This window comes from Monodelphis domestica, chromosome 2 (genome assembly GCF_027887165.1).
Source record: "Monodelphis domestica isolate mMonDom1 chromosome 2, mMonDom1.pri, whole genome shotgun sequence".
Taxonomy (NCBI): domain Eukaryota; kingdom Metazoa; phylum Chordata; class Mammalia; order Didelphimorphia; family Didelphidae; genus Monodelphis; species Monodelphis domestica.
This window is the reverse complement of record NC_077228.1, coordinates 253,674,003-253,687,930: the sequence shown is the minus strand read 5'-3', so window position 1 is coordinate 253,687,930 and position 13,928 is coordinate 253,674,003. Positions and strand designations below refer to the sequence as shown.

Genomic DNA, 13,928 nt, shown 5'->3' with positions numbered 1-13,928 from the left:
ATCAAAGGGCAGACAGTCTTTTATCACCTTTTGGGCATAGTTACAGATTGTTCTCCAGAATGGTTGTATAAATTCACAACTCCACCAGCAATGAATTAATGTACCAACTTTGCCACATCCCCTCCAGCATTCATTACTTTTCTTTGCTGTCATGTTAGCCAATCTGCTAGGTGTGAGGTGATACCTCAGAGTTGTTTTGATTTGCATCTCTCTGATTATAAGAAATTTAGAGCACTTTTTCATGTGCTTATTAATAGTTTTGATTTCTTTGACTGAAAATTGCCTGTTCATGTCCCTTGCCCATTTATCAATTGGAGAATGGCTTGATTTTTGGTACAATTGATTTAGCTCTTTATAAATTTGAGTAATTAGACCTTTGTCAGAGGTTTTTGATATGAAAATTATTTCCCAATTTGTTGCTTCCCTTCTCATTTTGATTTCATTTGTACAAAACCTTCTTAATTTGATGTAATCAAAATTATTTATTTTACATTTTGTGACTCTTTCTTTGTCTTGCTTGGTTTTAAAGTCTTTCCCATCCCAAAGGTCTGACATGTATACTATTCTGTGTTCACCTAATTTACTTATAGTTTCCTTCTTTATATTCAAGTCATTCACCCATTCTGAGTTTATCTTGGTGTAGGGTGTGAGGTGTTGATCCAAACCTAGTCTCTCCCATACTGCCTTCCAGTTTTCCCAGCAGTTTTTCTTAAATAGTGGGTTTTTGTCCCAGAAGCTGGGGTCTTTGGGTTTGTCATATACTGTCTTGCTGAGGTCACTTACCTCAAGTCTATTCCACTGATCCTCCTTTCTGTCTCTTAGCCAGTACCAAATTATTTTGATGACCACTGCTTTTTAATAGAGTTTGAGATCTGAGACTGCAAGGCCACCTTCCTTTGTATTTTTTTTTTCATTATTTCCCTGGATATCCTTGATTTTTTGTTCTTCAAATGAACTTTGTTATGATTTTTTCTAAATCACTAAAAATTTTTTTTTGGAAGTTCAATGGGTATGGCACTAAATAGATAAATAAGTTTGGGTAGGATGGTCATTTTTATTATATTGGCTCAACCTACCCATGAGTAGTTAATGTTTTTCCAATTGCTCAAGTCTACTTTTAGTTGTGTGAAGAGTGTTTTGTAGTTGTGCTCATATAGCTCCTGTGTTTGTCTCCGGAGATAGATTCCAAAGTATTTTATTTTGTTTAAGGTGATTTTGAATGGAATTTCTCTTTCTAATTCTTGCTGCCGAGCTGTGTTGGAAATACATAGAAATGCTGATGACTTATGCGGGTTTATTTTGTATTCTGCAACTCTGCTAAAGTTGTTAATTATTTTGACTAGCTTTTTGGTTGATTCTCTAAGATTCTTTAAGTAGGCCATCATATCATCCCCAAAGAGTGATAACTTGGTCTTCTCCTTGCCTGTTTTAATGCCTTCAATTTCTTTTTCTTCTCTAATTACTACTGCTAGTGTTTCTAGTACAATGTTAAATAATAGAGGTGATAATTGGCACCCTTGTTTCACTCCTGATCTTATTGGGAATGTGTCTAGTTTATCCTCATTGCAGATGATTTAGCTGATGGTTTTAGATATATACTTTTTATTATTTTTAGGAACAACCCTTCTGTTCCTATGCTTTCTAGTGCTTTTAATAAGAATGTGTGTTGTATGTTAGTAAAGGCTTTTTCTGTATCTACTGAGATAATCATGTGGTTTTTGTTGGTTTGCTTGTTGATATGGTCAATTATGTGGATGGTATTCCTAATATTGAACCAGCCCTGCATTCCTGATATAAATCCTACTTGATCATAGTGGATGACCCTCCTGATCACTTGCTGGAGTCTTTTTGCTAATATCCTATTCAAGATTTTTGCATCTATAATCCTTAGTGAGATTGGTCTATAGTTTTCTTTCTCTGTTTTTGACCTGCCTGGCTTTGGAATCAGTACCATGTTTGTATCATAAAAGGAATTTGGTACAACTCCCTCTTTGCTTATCATGTCAAATAGTTTGTATAGTATTGGGATTAGCTGTTCCTTGAATGTTTGATAGAATTCACTTGTGAATCCATCAGGCCCTGGGAATTTTTTCTTAGGGAGTTCTTTGATGGCCTGTTGGATTTCTTTTTCTGATATGGGATTATTTAAGAATTCTATTTCTTCTTCTGTTAGTCTAGGCAATTTATATTTTTGTAAATATTCATCCACATCGCCTAGATTGGTATATTTATTGCCATATAATTGGGCAAAGTAATTTTTAATGATTTCCTTAATTTCCTCTTCATTGGAGGTGAGGTTTCCCTTCTCATCTTTGATGCTGTTAAGTTGCTTTTCTTCTTTCCTTTTCTTAATTAGATTGACCAGTACTTTGTCTATTTTGTTTGTTTTTTCAAAGTGCCAGGTTCTAGTCTTATTTATTAGTTCAATAGTTCTATCACTTTTGATTTTATTAATTTCTCCCTTAATTTTTAGGATCTCTAGTTTGGTTTTCTTCTGGGGGTTTTTAATTTGTTTGCTTTCAAGTTTTTTTATTTGCATTTCCAATTCATTGATCTCTGCCCTCCCTAATTTGTTAATATATGCACTCAGGGATATGAATTTTCCTCTGAGTACTGCTTTGGCTGCATCCCATAAGGTTTGAAAGGATGTCTCACCATTGTAATTTTCCTCAATGAAATTATTAATTGTCTCTATGATTTGTTCTCTAATTGATTTTGGAGTATCATATTATTTAATTTCCAATTAATTTTTGATTTGGCTTTCCCTGTACCCTTACTGTTCATTATTTTTATTGCCTTATGATCTGAAAAGGTTGTATTTATTATTTCTGCTTTTCTGCATTTGTATGCCATGTTTCTGTGGCCTAGTATATGATCAATCTTTGTGAATGTGCCATGTGGTGCTGAGAAGGTGTATTCCTTTTTGTCCCTATTTATTTTTCTCCATATGTCTATTAACTCTAATTTTTCTAAGATTCCATTCACATCTTTTACCTCTTTCTTATTTATTTTTGATTTGTTTTATCTAAATTTGATAGTGGTTCATTCAGGTCTCCCACTAATATGGTTTTACTGTCTATTTCCTCCTTCAATTCGCCTAGTTTCTCCATTAGAAATTTGGGTTCTATACCATTTGGTGCATACATGTTGATTAGTGATATTTCCTTGTTGTCTACACTCCCTTTTAAGAGAATATATTTACCTTCCCTATCCCTTTTAATCAGGTCTATTTTTGCTTTGGCTTTGTCAGATATCATGATTGCAACTCCTGCCTTCTTTCTATCAGTTGAGGTCGAAAAGGTCTTACTCCATCCTTTAATTCTGACCTTGTGAATATCTACCCGTCTCATGTGTGTTTCTTGAAGACCATATATGGTAGGGTTTTGGATTCTAATCCATTCTGCTATTCATCTATGTTTTATGGGAGAGTTCATCCCATTTACGTTCAAAGTTATGATTGTCACTTGTGGATTCCCTGGCATTTTGATATCCTCCCCTAATTCTGACCTTTCTTCTTTGGCTATAACCTTTTAGACCAGTGATTTACTTTAGATCAGTCCCCCTAGTCTCCTCTCTTGATATGCTTCCCTTTTTAGCCCCTCACTTTTTGTTCCCTTGCCCTCCCCCCTCTCCTTTACTCCCTTTTTATACTCCCTCTTCCTCCTCCTCCTTAATTTCCCCTTCTCTTTTACCCTGTTGGATAAGATAGAATTCAAGATCCCAATGGATCTAGATGTTCTTTCCTCTCAGAGTTGATTTCACTGAGGGTAAGGTTTAAGTAATACTAATTCACACTCTCTTCCTCTCCTTCTTATAAGAGAATTCTTCCTCTCCCCTTCCCATGTGTATCTTTGTGTGAGAAAGATTATTCTATTTTTTTTCTATTTCTTGAAGCATATCTTAGTACCATCGGCGATTCCCCTCCTCCCTTTTTCTTTCTTTCCCCCCTTTCTCCATATCGTCTTGATGCCCCAAACTTTCACTATGCTTAATTCTTCTAACTACTCTAATGATGTATACAATTTTTGAGTTACACATTACATTTTCCCCACATATTAATATATATAAAATCATATAAATGTAGTCCTTATAGAAGAGTGTTTGAATAACAGAAAAAGATAACATTTTTCTCCTTTTCCCTTTCTTTCATATTTACCCTTTCATGTTTCTCTTGCTCTTTGTGTTTGGATGTCAAACTTTCCACTGATTTCTGGTCTTTTCTTTGCAAATACTTGGAAATCTTCTATTTTGTTGAATGCCCATACTTCCCCCTGGAAGTATATAGTTAGTTTTGATGGATAGCCGATTCTTGGTTGGAAGAAATGGAAGTCCAGCATCTGAATCACAGGTTATATGAAGGGGCAGATTCTCAGAGCCTAAAAGTCAAAGAACAGACCTTCCTTCTTAAAACCTTCTGGTCTGGAAATGAAACCTCAGTGTTTTTTACTAAGCCCATAAATATGCTTTTGGATTGGACTATATATTCCCATAAAGAAAAATTCAAATCTAATGATATGGAAGAATCTGCCCAGAAACACATAATCCAGATAACAGGATTTAGAGGCAAAGAGAAAGAGGATGTAACCAAATTGCTTTTAAAACTAGATTGTACTTTTATTAAGAATAAGCAATACAGAAATTTCACACATCTCATAGCAAAGCATGCTTGTAAAAGTGAAAAATATTTAGCAGCTTGTGCAGCAGGAAAGAGGGTACTAACTAAGGACTACATAATTAATAGCACCAAAAGTGTCAGATGGCTCGATGAAACAACTTATGAATGGGGATATAAAATTGAAAAAGACCCATTTCTCTTGCCTTTCTGAATATCGTGTTCCATGCTTTGTGGTCTCTTAGCATGTTCGCTGCTAAGTCATGTGTGATACTTATGGGGGCTCCTTTATATCTGTAGTTCCTTTTCTTGGCTTCTTGTAAGATTTTCTCCTTAGCTTGGAAGCTCTTCAATTTGGCAATTACATTCCTGGGGGTTGTCTTTTGGGTATTTAGTATAGAGGCTGTTCTATGAACCCTTTCTATTTCTATTTTGCCCCCTTGCTTGAGAACATTAGGGCAATTTTCTTTGATGATTTCTTGTAGTATGGCATCGAGATTTTTGTTTATCTCTGTTTTTTTGGGTAGACCAATGATTCTCAAGTTGTCTCTCCTTCCTCTGTTTTTCTGGTCTGTCACCTTGTCAGTGACCTATTTTTTGTTTTTTTCTAATTCATTAATTTTTGACTTTGCTTTATTAATTCTTTCTATTTTGTAAGATCATTGTATTCCAGTTGCTTGATTCTGGTCTTTATGGACTGGTTTTGCTTTTCTGTTTGTTCTGCCCTTCTGTTTGTTGCCTCCGGCTCTTTCTCCAATTGTGAGGTCTTGTCTGTCAGGCTGCTGACCTCTTTCTGAATCTTTTCCCATTTTTCTTGCCAGAAGGTTTCTATCTTTTGGATAAGCTCCATTTTGTGTTCTTCCAGAGCTTGTGGATAATTTCCATTTGGGGGGGGCATGTTTTGATTTTGTTTGAATTTCATCCTCTTTCTCTTCTGCCCCCTGGGTTTTCCCCTCCATAAAAGTTATCAATAGTCACCTTTTTCCCTTTCTTCTTGGAGGGTTGCTCTTTGGCAGTGTGAGCCATCCCTTCAGTGGTTTTCCCTTTCCTTTTTGTTCAGAGGTCTGGGTGATATGGGAAGGTTTTCTGTGGATTTAATTGCCTCAGACTAGTTCTTCCCAGCCTCCGTGGTTTGTTAGTGAGCCCGTCCCTGTGCTCTTTTCTCCTGTGTGCAGGAATCTCCTGTAAAACTGCTCTGAGGGGTAGTTCTCTGGTAGTCCCTGTCAGTTTCCAAGGATCCTGGTGTGCCCCCCCCGCCCCACTACAGCAAGGAGTGGAGCTTTGACCTCAGGCAGTTTTTACAGTTTCTCAAGACTCCACACTGTTTGCATTTTGCAAGGGCCCCTGCGGACTGCGCGCTCTCCAGTGTGAAGGGTTCTCCTGTGAAACCGCCCTGAGAGGTATTTCCCTTGCTGTCCTCCTTAGATCCCAAGGACCCTGGTGTGCCCCCCCAGACAGAGACGTTCCTCACTCACTTGCTGTCCCTGGTGAGCACTTTGTGCCCCTACTCTGGTTCCGTGGGGGAGGTCGGGAGGGAAGGGCAGCTCAGTTCACGTTTTTGTGCAAGATTTTCCTCCTTCTTATAGTGTGGGAATGTTCACTCCCCACATACCTTTGTTACTGTGGTGTACTGGAGAGTCCCTCCATTCTTCCAAGGATGATTTTTATGCTCTTTTGAGGTAGTCTATTTCGCTCATTGCCTGGGAGAGGAAGTGATTCATGTCTAGATTGCAGCCATGTTTACCCGGAAGTCTCCATGTGCTTATTAATAGTTTTGATTTCTTTATCTGAAAACCGCCTATTCATGTCCATTGCACATTTATCGAGTGGGAAATGGCTTGATTTTTTTTTTTTGTACAATTGATTTAGCTACTTATAAATTTGAGTAATTAGACCTTTGTCAGAGGTTTTCATTATATAAAGATTTCCCTCAATTTGTTGCTTCCCTTCTAATTTTGGTTGCATTGGTTTTGTTTGTACAAAACCTTTTTAATTTAATGAAATCAAAATTATTTATTTTGCATTTTGTAATTCTTTCTAACTCTTGTTTGGTCTTAAAATATTTTCTTTCCCAAAGATATGACCGTTATTACTATTCTGTGTTCACCTATGTTTAAGGAGTAATAATAATGTGTGCTATTATTGTTACCATAATACAGCCTAAAATTATATTAACTTTATTTGGCCACATATATTACATTGTTCACTTGTACCAACTTTCCAGTGCATCTCTAGGTCTCTTTCAGAGTCATCACTGTCTAGTAATTCCTATCCCATCTTATAATTTGTGAATTGAAGAATTTACATTTATTCCTATTTAATTTCATCTTATGAAATTCAACCCAATGTTCTATAAGCATATCAATTATGGTTATCAGAGTTGGAATCAATATAATATAGTGGAATCTGTTCTGGATTTTGAATCTTTACTTTTCTGACTTTGGGTAGATTGCTTTACCTCTCTAGTCCTCAGCTTTCTTAGCTATAAATTAAGAGGTTGAACTAAGTGATTTCTAAGATCCCTTCCAGTGCTAAATATATAATCTTCTGTTAAATAACACAAGGATTTATGTCCCTAATTCTCTAGGGATGTTCTATTATTTTGACAAAGATCTATTAATGACTAATCTTTATGTCTAGTCATTTAACCAGTTCTAATTCCATATAAGTGTACAGGCTTCATACCTTTATCTTGTCCACAAGTATGACATGAGAGACTATGTAAAATTATTTTCTGAAATCTAGGTAACTATATATAACCAATTTAACTGATTCACCAACCTAATAACACTGTCAGAGAAGGACATGAGATTTGCCTACCATGACCTGCTCTTGATGAAACTATGATGATTCTTTGTGGTCACTGCTTTTCTTTTTAGGCATTTGATAACCATCCCTTTAATAATATATTTTGTTGATTGTAATTCACATTTCAAGTTCAAACTATAATTTGGATGTTTCTATTATATTTATCAAAATGTATATATCTGATTTTATGATCTTTACAATAGGTAATAACAAGCTTACAGTATGCTATTACTTTTAAGAAGCATTTCTTTAGTTAATCTGTATTTCTTTCCCTACTATTTGTAGGAATCTTTTTAATTATAAATTTTGTTCAGTAAGTTATTTGGGGCCTTGTTAGTTTTTGGAATATGTTAATTCTCCTTTAAGTGATATGTTCAGATTTATACAATATATAATTTCAGGTTCTACTCTTTTAAGATGTATTTTTCTCTAATTTTTTCTATCGTACCTTACTATTTTTTTATACATTCTGAGAAGCTTTCTCTAATGAGTTCCTTCAATATAATATCTAATTATTTTTATTTTAAAATAACCTCTGAATCTTAATTAAGATTTCAAGTTGTTGCTCTATTTTCTTTTTCTTTTTTTGGGGGGGCTTTTTATTTTATGTTGTTATTTTTTAAATTTAAATTAATTTATTTAGCCAATTTATAACATTATTTTTTGGTTACAAGAATCATATTATTTCCCTCCCTCCCCTGCCCCCACCCTTCTCATAGATGACATGAAATTTCATTGGGTATTATATGTATCCTTGATTAAAAATCATTTCCATGTTGTTAGTGTTTGCATTAGGATGCTCATTTAGAGTCTACATCCCCAACCATATCCCCTCAACCCATGTATTCAAGCAATTGTTTTTCTTCTGTGTTTCTACTCCCACAGTTTTCCCTCTGAATGTGGATAGTGTTCTTTCTTGTAGATCCGTCCAAGTTGTTCAGGATCACTGCATTGCCACTAATGGAGGAGTCCATTACATTAGATTGTACCAAAGTGTATCAGTCTCTGTACAATATTCTTCTGGTTCTGCTCCTTTCCCTCTGCATCAATTCCTGGAGGTCATTTCCACTCTATTTTCTTCAGTATTTTTTTGATCTATGTATCTATTAATTGCCTATTACTTCTTTTATATTCTAAGCAACAACTCTAATTTTATTTTTATCATTCATGAAGTTTTATTTCATTTATTATTCAATTCATTTTATGATTTTCTTTTTTTTTAAATTTTTATAAAAACCCTTACCTTCCATCTTAGAATCAATACTGTGTATTGGATTTAAGGCAGAAGAGTGGTAAGGGCTAGGCAATGAGGGTCAAGTGACATTCCCAGAGTCACAGAGCTAGGAAGTGTCTGAGGCCAGATTTGAACCTAGGACCTCCTGTCTCTGGGCCTGGCTCTCAATCTATTGAGTTACCCATCTGCCCCATATTTTGTGATTTTCTATTTCTTGCATGAAGGGAAAGAGGTGACACAATAGAATACTAGACCTGGAGTCAGAAAGACATTCCTGAGCTCAAATTTGGCCTAAGATATTTATTAGCTATATGGTCCTGGACACTTCACATAACCTTTTTTGCCTTAGTTTCTTCATCTGTAAAATTAGCTAGAGAAGGAAATGGTCAACCATTCTAGAGCCTGTACCAAGAAACCCCAAATGGGGTCACAAAGAGTTGAACTTATTTAAATGACTTGACAATGAACATTGCTTGCATGTTTTAGCTCTCATTTCTGAAGTTTATCCCTTCTATCATCTATATTGCAGAACTTATTCATGGTGTTCAGGTTTTAATTTTATATATTCGATATCCTCTTGGTTAGAAGTTGATATCACTATGATGTGAAATACTAGAGACTTTACCCTCTAGATTTAAGGTTGGAGTTAATGCAAGTGGTTGTGAGAAAGGGAGGTAGAAGCCTTGTCAGGTCAATTCAAGGTTATGCTGTTGGGTTTTGGGAGCAGCCAACTTTGATGTCACAGTAGCAACTCCTTATTGAATCTTCAAGCAAGAACTTGAAATTCCTTATGTGACAGGTGCTCAAAGGCAATTAATTGGAGCAGCAAGATGGGTAGGCACTGATAGTCTTTTGCCTCCCAGTTTTCCTAAAGAGTTCCAGTTATTTTTCCTCCTTTTTGTTTGATGATTTTGTTTTATTTTATTTTTTCTATTCAAAGTTATTTTATTTTCCCAATTACATGTAATAACAATTTTCAACACATATTTTCCAAAATTATAAGATCCAAATTTCCCTTCTCTTCCTTCCCTCTCCCCTCTCCCAGATGGTAAGCAATATGATCTAGATTCTACATGTATTATCATGCAAACCATACTTCCATATTTATATGTTTATTAGAGAATGCCCATGTAAAATCAAAATGCCAGAATAAAACTGTCAATAAACTAATGTGACAAAGAGTATGCCTTGATCAATATCTGACTTAAACAGTCCTTTCTCTGGAGGTGGATAGCATTCTTAGTCCCTCAGAATTGTCCTGGATCTTTGTATTGCTGAGAGTAAGCTAAGTTTGTCATTGTCCAATATTGCTATTACTGTGTACAAGTTTTCCCAGTTCTGCTTATTTCACTCTGCATCAGTTTATGTGGATATTCCCAACTTTTTCTGAAATCATACTGTTTATCATTTCTTATAGCACAATAGTATTCCATCACCCACATGTACCACAATTTTTTATGCTATTTTCCAGTTGATAGGCATCCCCATAACTTCCAATTCTTTGCCTTGGTTGATAATTTTATATTTTGAAGATATTGTAGCAAAGTTGATTCAGTTGCTTATGTCATCCCATTTACTCTAGTATATTGCCCCCTTTATTATTCCTATTCTCTCACTAAAATTCAATCTCTTCCAGTCTATTACCGATTGCCTACCAACTTACCCATGTCTACCAAAACCCCGAAATCCCTCTCTTGGTCCTCTGTTCCCCACTAATTCTCTTTCTCAAACTGGAGAAGAGGTCACTGGTGGTATAGTGGATAGAGTGGGGGGCCTGGTGTCAGGAAGATCTGAATTTAAATGTAGCCTCAGACACTACTTATAATATTTCCAGGCAAATCATTTTAATCTCCATTTGCTTCATTTCTTCAACTATAAAATGCCTCTCATGGTTATTATGAGGATCAAATGAGATGATATTTGTAAAAAGTGCTTGACACTGTGACTAGCATACAGTAGGCCCTATATAAATGCTTATTCCCTTCTCTCCTCCCCCGCAGAACTTCCCTTAGTGACTGGAGCCTTCGCAGCCTACAAAATCCCACACCTTCTTACATTAGTAAGTTCTCTGGAGCCTCCATTTAGAAGATGGACAACCATTGAGTCATTCCCTTCCCAAATGGGCTCTAGACTCCCATATGGGCACACCTCCTCCCTCTTTTCAGCTCCTTTTTGTGTGTTGTCTTAAGTCATTAGAACATATGCTCTTAAAGGACAGGAACTGTCTTCCTTTTTGCTTATATTTATATCCTCAGAATTTAACAAAGTGTCTGGCACATAGTAAGTACTTGTTGCTTGTTGTCTTGCTTTTTGTGGCTAAATTAGCCTCCTTGAGTAGGCAGACAACTGTTGCCTCCACTTTCTTCTCAGTCTCTTCATTCTGGCTTTTAACTTTATCATTCAACTGATTTAGCATTTCTTGCCAAAGTTAACAGTTATTTATGGAGCTGATACTGTAAGTTCATCCTTTTCTCTTTAATAAGCTGTTCTTTCAAGGCTTTTTTGTAACACTGTTCTTTTCCTATCTCTCTGACTTCTTAATCTTTGTTCACCATGAATATCCATTAAGGCTTTGTCCTACAATTTCATCTGCCTCTATACTATTATTTTACTTGTTAGTTTCATCAGCTCTCATGAATTCAGTCCATAGTTTAATGATTCTCAGATTGATATGTTCAGCCCTAACCTCTCTATCTTCACTTACACTCCTACATCTTTAACTACCTATTGGACATCTTCAGTATGTCCAAAACAGAACTAATTATTTTCCTTCTCACCCCACAAATTCTCTCCTCTTCCAAATTTCTCTATTATTGTCAAAAGGATCACCATACTTCCAGTCACTCAGGCTCAAGATCTAGGTGTCATTCTTGATTTCTTGTTCCCATATCCAATCAATTGCCAAGTCCTATCAGTTCTCTCTGAAACCTCTTTCTGAGCTGGTTTGAGTTGCCTTCAGCATATCTGTGTCCTCTTCTTTCCTTAGAAACAAACAGCACCCTGCAGAATTTTTATAACATTACTAATCATCTATACTGAAATTAGCCACTGGTTGATATCCCTCCCTCAAGACTCTCCCTACTTCAGTCTATCCTCCAGTCAATTGTCAAATTGATTTTCCTTAAGTACAGGTGTGACCATGTCACCCTACTCTATTAAAGAAACTCCAGTGTTCCCTATTATATGTAGGATGAAATATAAATTTCACTAGTTGGTTTTTAAAGTTCTTTACAACCTGCTCTTTTACCACATTTCCAATTACATATTCCTTCTTTCCACATACTCTACCATCCAGTCAAAGAAGTCCAGGCTTCTTTGCTGTTTCTTGCATAAGGCACTACATCTCCTTCCACTGTTCATTTTCACTGCTTGTCTCTGGAATCCTCCTTCTCATTTTTACTCCCTGGCATTCTTGGCTTTTCTCAAGTCCAAGCTAAAATCATATTTCCTGCAAGAAGCCCTTTTTCTGAAAGTAAAGAATGCTGGAGGGGATGTGGCAAAGTCGGGACATTAATGCATTGCTGGTGGAGTTGTGAATTTATCCAACCATTCTGGAGAGCTATGCCCAAAGGGCATAAAAAAGCCATAGCACTGCTGGGTTTGTACCCCAAAGAGATAATAAGGAAAAAGACATGTACAAAAGTATTCATAGCTGTGCTCTTTGTGGTGGCAAAAATTGGAAAATGAAGGGATGCCCTTCAATTGGGGAATGGCTGAACAATTTGTGGTATATGTTGGTGATGAACACTATTATGCTCAAAGGAATAATAAAGTGGAGGAATTCCATGGGAACTGGAAAGACCTCCAGGAATTGATGCAGAGCGAAAGAAGCAGAACCAGGAGAACATTGTACACAGAGACTGCTGGTACAATAGAATGTAACAGACTTCTCCATTAGTGGCAATGCAGTGATCCTGAACAACTTGGAGGAATCTCCGAGAAGACAAACAACTGCTTGAATACAAGGGTCAAGGGGATATGGCTGGGGATGTAGACTCTAAATGAACATCCTAATGCAAATACCAACAACATGGAAATAGGTTCTGATCAAGGACACATGTAATACCCAATGAAATTGCGTGTTGGCTGCAGGAAGGGTGGAGGGAGGGGAGGGAAGGAAATAATGTGATTATTGTAACCAAGGAATAATGTTCTAAATTAACTAAATAAATTAATTTAAAAAATAAAATAAAGAAGCAAATACATAAATAAAAAGAAGCCCTTTCCCCCTTAATAATAAATGCCTTCCATTTAAGCTTATGTCTATTTTACTCTGTATATGTATTGTTTCTATGTAGTTATTTGCATGTTGTCAAGACTAGATAGAGGAACCCACTTTTTGTTTTTTTTGTTTTTTTTTGGAAGGGGGAAGGATCAAGAGAGAGGGGAAGACAGTACCAAATAAAAAGAGTTTGATCCAACTTTGGCAGATCCATGTCTTATATTGGTGAATAATCCAGGACCATAATATAGATAGACCACATGAAAGTGAGAAAAGCTGTTGATGAGGTCTTTGTTCCTACCTCTCAGGAGATTTCAGTCAATGGACAGCAAAAAAGATGAAAATGTAGAAAGAAAGGAAAAGGATCATGGTTCTGGTCACTGCCTTTTCAAAAGCTGAGATGTCATCATAGAAGATTCTCAGTATACCTCTGACTTCACAGAAGTGAAGAATGTTTCTTGGGCTACATATAGATGAATGGCACTGTCAAAGAAAGTAAGACACCTCCTGGTCCATACTAACCCAAAACATAGAAGCCATCTATAAGCAAACTCTGTAGCCTTTGATGACTTGGGTATCTCAGAGAGTTACAAACACCATATCAAAATTATGGTATGAAAGTAATGAGACTCAAAAATAACTCTAATCAGAGAGTATATTTGAGTTACATAAGTTGTCAGAAAGATGTTTTTTTTTTTTCCATTTGGAGAACAGTTAGTAGCCATATTGGAACTAATACTGGAAGTAAAGTCAAATCCATGAGTAACAATTATCTTAAGAAGAAATAAAAGATTCTATCCAGAATTTATATTCAGGAGTATGTTACTGGTAACACTAGGAGAAAAAGATCAGAAAATGTAAGATTTAGATTAATGTTCAATACTCCAAGTATAATATTTTTTAAAAGTTTATTATCTGACAAAACAGAACCATGTGGCTAAGTTTTTCTATCTGCTCAAAAAGTTCCTACTCCACGAAAGCCAACAGGAAGGAAAGAGTGAGACACCAAACTCCCCAGAATTTATATCCTCTCTATGTCATCATGTAATGAC

The 13,928-nt window shown here is 36.0% G+C and overlaps 1 long non-coding RNA gene across 2 annotated transcripts in view; it reads left to right on the top strand.

Moving 5' to 3' along the window:
- Positions 1 to 13,928, top strand: part of LOC107651392 (uncharacterized) — a 39,555-nt gene that overhangs the window by 22,387 nt on the left and 3,240 nt on the right. Inside the window, exon 2 of one of the 2 annotated variants that reach the window (XR_008916471.1) lies at positions 13,020 to 13,371. The exons of the other annotated variant lie outside the window; for it this stretch is intronic. This is a non-coding gene — a long non-coding RNA (uncharacterized LOC107651392). The remainder of the gene's footprint in view (positions 1 to 13,019; positions 13,372 to 13,928) is intronic. 2 annotated transcript variants of the gene reach the window in all.